We start from the raw sequence: 5997 nt of genomic DNA on the forward strand, positions 1-5997 counted from the left end.
TATCTATCGACATTGTCATAGATATATATATATATATCTCCAAACCTGTCTATCTTATCTCATCTCAGGTAATCTTCTCTGGGACAAATGACTTCTTACATGGATACGGCTCCCCACAAGTTCCCATGGTCAGTTAGCAAGGCTGGACTTTGTTTTGCATGCATAATGATGAGGTCAGGTACAATTATATTGGTAGTACAAGTTCCAGATAGAACAGTGATTAGAACATTGTGATAGGAAATACCATCAATTTCTGCAACTTGACATAAACATGGATACCCAACACAATATATATAGGAGCACCTTTGTTGTTTATTTGAATAGATCTGATGTTGCCCATTTTGCACCTTTGCTTCCGGAGAAGATGTTACAGTATTCGTCCCATTTCTTATGTTCTTAGTTATGGAATCTATAAATCGATATTTTCTTATTGCAGACCATAAGGAGATTGACAGGTACATGAAAAAGAGTAGCATCAAGGAAGATTTTTTTTTTGGAGAAAATCTTAAAAGTGATTTATAGAAGAATCTTAGATGTGAGAAGAGAATATTTTTCATTGCGTAAACTAAGCAGTAGATCCTCTTTATGTAGAACAGTTTTATCTGTAGCTACTCAGAAAAATGATAATCCAAATGGTTATGTGTAATCATAACCAATAAATCCAATTGAAATATCTAAATTACATTTAACAGAAGTAAATAAAAATTAGAAAGCAAAGGAATAAATAAATAAAATAAAAGATAAGTGCTTTTTTTTTTGTGGTTTCCATATTTTAAAGTAAATATCTAATAATCCCCACAATGCTCAAAAATTTTAATAAATTTATCAAAATTGTTCATATTGTGCAATAGGTAAAGTGTTTTAGATACTTCTACTTCTTCACACTTCCAAGTCTCGAAGAATATTGTCACACATATTATTGATATCTACGTTATGCTGTAACACATTAATTATTTATGAGAATTTCTAGAGACCGTTCAATTCTTTTGCCATGCTTTTATATGGACATTCTCTTATAAGAGAGCTCTTCTCACGAATTTAAATAGTCATATCTCATGGATCGTATTACTTCGAATCATCTATTCTTTTATCCTTCTACATATGAGTACTATTTATCACAAAGATGAGTTTATGGTGAAACTCCTTCTTACATTATTGTACTAATATGTCATCTGTGTTTCGTAACTAATCAATCAATTTGTTATTATTATATTGAATCTCACTCTTATCGCAAAGGTGGAGTTCCTACGATTGCAAAGTCCATAAAGGCCCTCTAGAATAAGAATAATAGTCATTTTGGTTTATGCCTTTACTAAAAGACAATTGATAATGAATAATCTTAATGCATATACTGATAAATATATATATCATGAACATTATCTTAATACGTATACTGATTAAAAAAAAACAAATATCATCGTTTTCATGTATTTACTCGATATTTCTGAGATTATAAAAGGCACACAGTATACTAATTATACATTTTAAGTTGCTTCCACGATAAGAAGCTTAAAGGTATAAATAAATGTCCAATGCACTGGGATTACATTTTCTGCTCTTTTCTTTGTCTTTACATTCATATTAAAATGTCTTTGCAAAGGAAGAGACAGTAATCATGCTGGAATTGACTACAAATAATGGAATGCACTCCCAATTTTATACTACTAATATATATATATATATATATATATATATATATATATATATATATATATATATATATATATATATATATATATATATATATATATATATATATATATATATATATATATATATATATATATATATATATATACACACATATATACATATATACCCCATAAGGTCAAAAATTGTGCTTAATATAGACATCATTTAAATGAATGCACCTTGGTTTTTGCTTCCTATTATGAAGCTTTTAATTGTCATTTGTTCTTAAAAGACTATCATAGAAATTAAGTTTTGAGTATCTGACTTAATGAAAACACCAACATAAGATCACCTACGTGAAGTTTGGGAGATATAACAATCAACAAATAATGTAAAACAATGAGATATACCCAATAAAGTTGTTAGTCCTTTAGATATCTCTAGCGTATTGTTACAAACGGTCGTCGCGCACCCGTAACAACTCCGTTCAACAAACCGTTCGTCGCTCACACCTGCATGTACAGCTACTTGACAGTATGTTTTCTCTTGGTTTTCGGTCACTTTACTTGTAAAAATGTAAGTTTGAACAAGCTGCAGTGTTATAAAGCGACCGCTCACCGAACCGAGCAAAACAACCCCAAAACAGCTCCATTTTCATGTGCCGCGGGATGTTTGCGGTAATCTACCTCCGCTCACCAAAACGTCAGCCATCTCAGCCCCTTTGAACCCTCGAGTGGCACAGGGCTGGATGGGGCTTCGGTTATATACCGGGCATTGAACTCTCTTTCGCAAGTTCGCACGTGGCCTTTACGGGAACTTGTTTTCGCGCCCGGGACTAGGTGAGCGGCTGTTTGTGGGCTTGTAGCTGTTCGTTCATCCTTCTTAAGCCTTGTTTTCTCCCTCTCCCTCTTTTCTCCTATGCACGCAAGGTGCTTGCTGAATTGCTTGTAAAGCTTCTCCTTTTCACGAGACTTCGGGACTTGTCCATTGCTCGTTCTTTCGAACTAACCAATTTTCTCTTTTACAGGTCCTTCGGGACCTGCGAGAGGTTACAAGTGGGCTGATCCTTGCGGAGCAATATCGCAAGGGCGAAGCGTGACTTAGGCAAAACAAGCTAAGTTCGCGTCTTTGCCGCAAGGGTGACTCGCGACTTAGGCAACGCAAGCTAAGTTCGTGTCTTTGGCTGCAAGGGTGCCTCACGCCTTAGGCAATTCCAGCTAAGGCCATGACATTATGGTATCAGAGCGGGCAAGCACTTCGAGCGAGCAGCGAACGAACTTTGCAACTTCGCCATAGCAAAGCATCATGGCGAATCAAGCAAGACGGGGCAAGCCAGACCCTTGCCCCAAGCAGCCGCAGGTGGGCTGCATGTGCACACTCGCTCTCATGCTGTTGGGGCCACTCAAGAGGATCGCGGCAGCAAACATGATGAGCGAGAAGTTGGCTACTCTCCACGAGCGGAGGAAGCGCAATCTAGAGCGCTAACTGGGAAAAAGAGTCACAAGGAGAGACTCACAACGGCGGAAACCCGCCTGGATGTTCTTGAAGCGAGCATGGAGGAACTCTACCATGGCCAACAAAGGCTTGTTGGGGTAGAGAGCTCGCAAGAGGAAGCGGAGTCCAGGATCGACAAGGTCGAGGCCCTAGTCGACCGACTGTCTGATGACACCAAAGACTCCGTGCAACACTTATAGGATGTTGTGGCAGAACTCACTGCAAAGGTGGCCATGCTCACAAGAACACTAAATGCAGGAGGAAGCAACACCCGTGTTGCACCACCACAAAATTTGAGGGCACCTGAGCCTCATGGATATGGAGGGGCCAGAGATGCCAAAGAGCTCGAGAACTTTTTGTTCGACATGGAACAATACTTCCGAGCTACGAGGCCCGATTCTAAAGATACCAAAGTTTCTATAGCAATAATGTATCTGAACGGAGATGCGAAACTTTGGTGGTGAACTCATTGGGAGGAGATCCAACAAGGTCGGTATCGAGTCGACACATGGGAGGACTTGAAGTGGGAGTTGAGAACTCAGTTCCTACCGGAGAACACAGAGTTCGTCGCAAGAAGGAAGTTGAGACAACTCCGCCAAAGTTCCACCATCTGAGACTATGTGAAACAATTTTCTGCACTAATGCTGGACATACAGGACATGTCTAAGAAGGACAAGTTGTTTAGCTTCCTCGATGGTTTGAAACCATGGGCTCAACAGGAGCTAAATCGAAGGAATGTTACCGATGTGGTCGGGGCAATTGCTACTACAGAAAGGCTCACCGACTTTGTTTCCTCTGAAGACCCAGCAAGAAGGAAACAATCTTCAGGCAATCGTCCTCCAAAACATTCTCGAGGGAAGGAGCTCAAGGGCGAACAAAAGAAGAAGAGCTCCCACAAAGGGCCGAACTCAAAAGGCAAGGCCTCAAAATCTGGAGGATGCTTCTTGTGCGGAGGACTGCACATGGTAAGGGAGTGCCCACAAAAATAGGCACTCAATGCTTTGACGGCTTCCATCCACCCCCCCGATCAGACAAGGGCAAAGCTGTTGCTCTTAGTTCGAGCAGTTCTTAATCCAACAGCGACGACGAGGAGTCGCAAGGACCCCGAATGGGAGCAATGCATTTGTTGAATGCTATGCGGGGTCAAGTAGGGGAGAACATGAAGACAAAGGTACAAAAAGCAGGAAGTAGTGAGCTGATGTATGTGGACATCAAGTTAAATGGCCAAACAACCCGTGCAATGGTGGACACGGGTGTTACCCACAACTTCATAGCCAATTGTGAAGCACAGCAACTTGGGTTGATCTTGGAGAAGAGCCCAAGCCGAATGAAGGCGGTAAACTCGGAGGCCAGGCGAATCTCCGAGTTGGCGAAGGGAGTTCCCATAAAAATCGGGACTTGGAGCGGAAACACCAACATGATGGCCGTGCCACTGGACGACTTCCAAGTGATTCTTGGAATGGAGTTTATGCACGCGGCGAAGTTGGTGCCGATGCCGTTCTTGAACTCCCTATGTATGATGGGAGGCGATGACCCCTGCGTGGTTCCCGTCTCTCAGAGAGGAACTAAGGAGCCCCAACATATTTCAGCATTACAACTGAAGAAAGAGGTGCGAAAAGGCGAATTGACATTCGTGGCTGCTATGAAGCTAGAGCCACTCAACGAGGAGGCCATTCAAGGACCTACTGTGATGGCGAACGTCCTAAAAGAGTTCAAAGATGTTATGCCACCCGAGTTGCCGAAGACTCTTCCACCACGCAGAGGCGTGGATTACAGCATCGAGCTGGAGCCAGGAGTGAAGCCTCCAGCGAGACCACCCTACCGCATGCCCCCTCCAGAGTTGGCAGAACTCAGGAAGCAGTTAGGTGAACTGCTAAGCGAGACCATCCGCAGCCCTAAAGCACCTTTCGGAGCTCTAATTCTCTTCCAGAAGAAACAAGATGGGAGCCTCCGATTATGCGTCGACTACGGAGCCCTCAACAAAGTAACAGTGAAGAACAAGTATCCCATCCTGCTCATTACGGACTTGTTTGACTAATTGGGCAAAGCTAAGTATTTCTCAAAACTCGACCTTCGGTCGGGGAATTGGCAGGTGCGTATTGCCGAAGGCGACGAAGCGAAGACTACTTGTGTGACCAGGTATGGAGCGTTTGAGTTCTTGGTGATGCCTTTTGGCTTAACCAACGCTCCGTCCACATTCTGCACTCTCATGAACCAGCTATTCAATGAGTATTTGGATAAGTTCGTGGTCGTTTACCTGGACGATATTGTCGTCTACAGTCAAACGCTCGAGGAGCACGTCAAGTACCTTCGGACGATTTTCAAGGTTCTCAGGGAGAACACTTTGTTCGTGAAAAAGGAGAAATGCTACTTTGCTCAAATTGAGATCTTATTCTTGGGGCATCGAATCGGTGATGGCTCCATTCGGATGGATAAGTCGAAGGTGCAAGCAGTTGCGGAATGGCGAACTCCAAAGAAGGTACCAGAGTTAAGATCCTTCCTTGGTTTCGTCAATTACTATCGATGCTTCATAGCGGGATATTCGAAGCGGGCAACCCCACTGACAGAGTTGCTGAAGAAGGAGCAGCCTTGGAAGTGGTTTGACAAATGTGAGATAGCATTCCAAGATATGAAGGCTGCTGTCCTGGAAGAACCGGTGCTTAAATTGCCGGACTATGGAGAGCCCTTTGAAGTCCATACAAACGCTTTGGACTTTGCTATCGGGGGAGTACTCATGCAGGAGGGTCATCCGGTGGCCTATGAGAGCCGCAAACTCAACGAGACCGAGCGGCGGTATCCAGTGCATGAGAAGGAGATGACAACAATGATCCACTGTCTACGAGTTTGGCGACACTACCTCCTCGGGTCGCG

Source organism: Musa acuminata, chromosome BXJ1-1 (genome assembly GCF_036884655.1).
Source record: "Musa acuminata AAA Group cultivar baxijiao chromosome BXJ1-1, Cavendish_Baxijiao_AAA, whole genome shotgun sequence".
NCBI classification, from domain to species: Eukaryota; Viridiplantae; Streptophyta; class Magnoliopsida; order Zingiberales; family Musaceae; genus Musa; species Musa acuminata.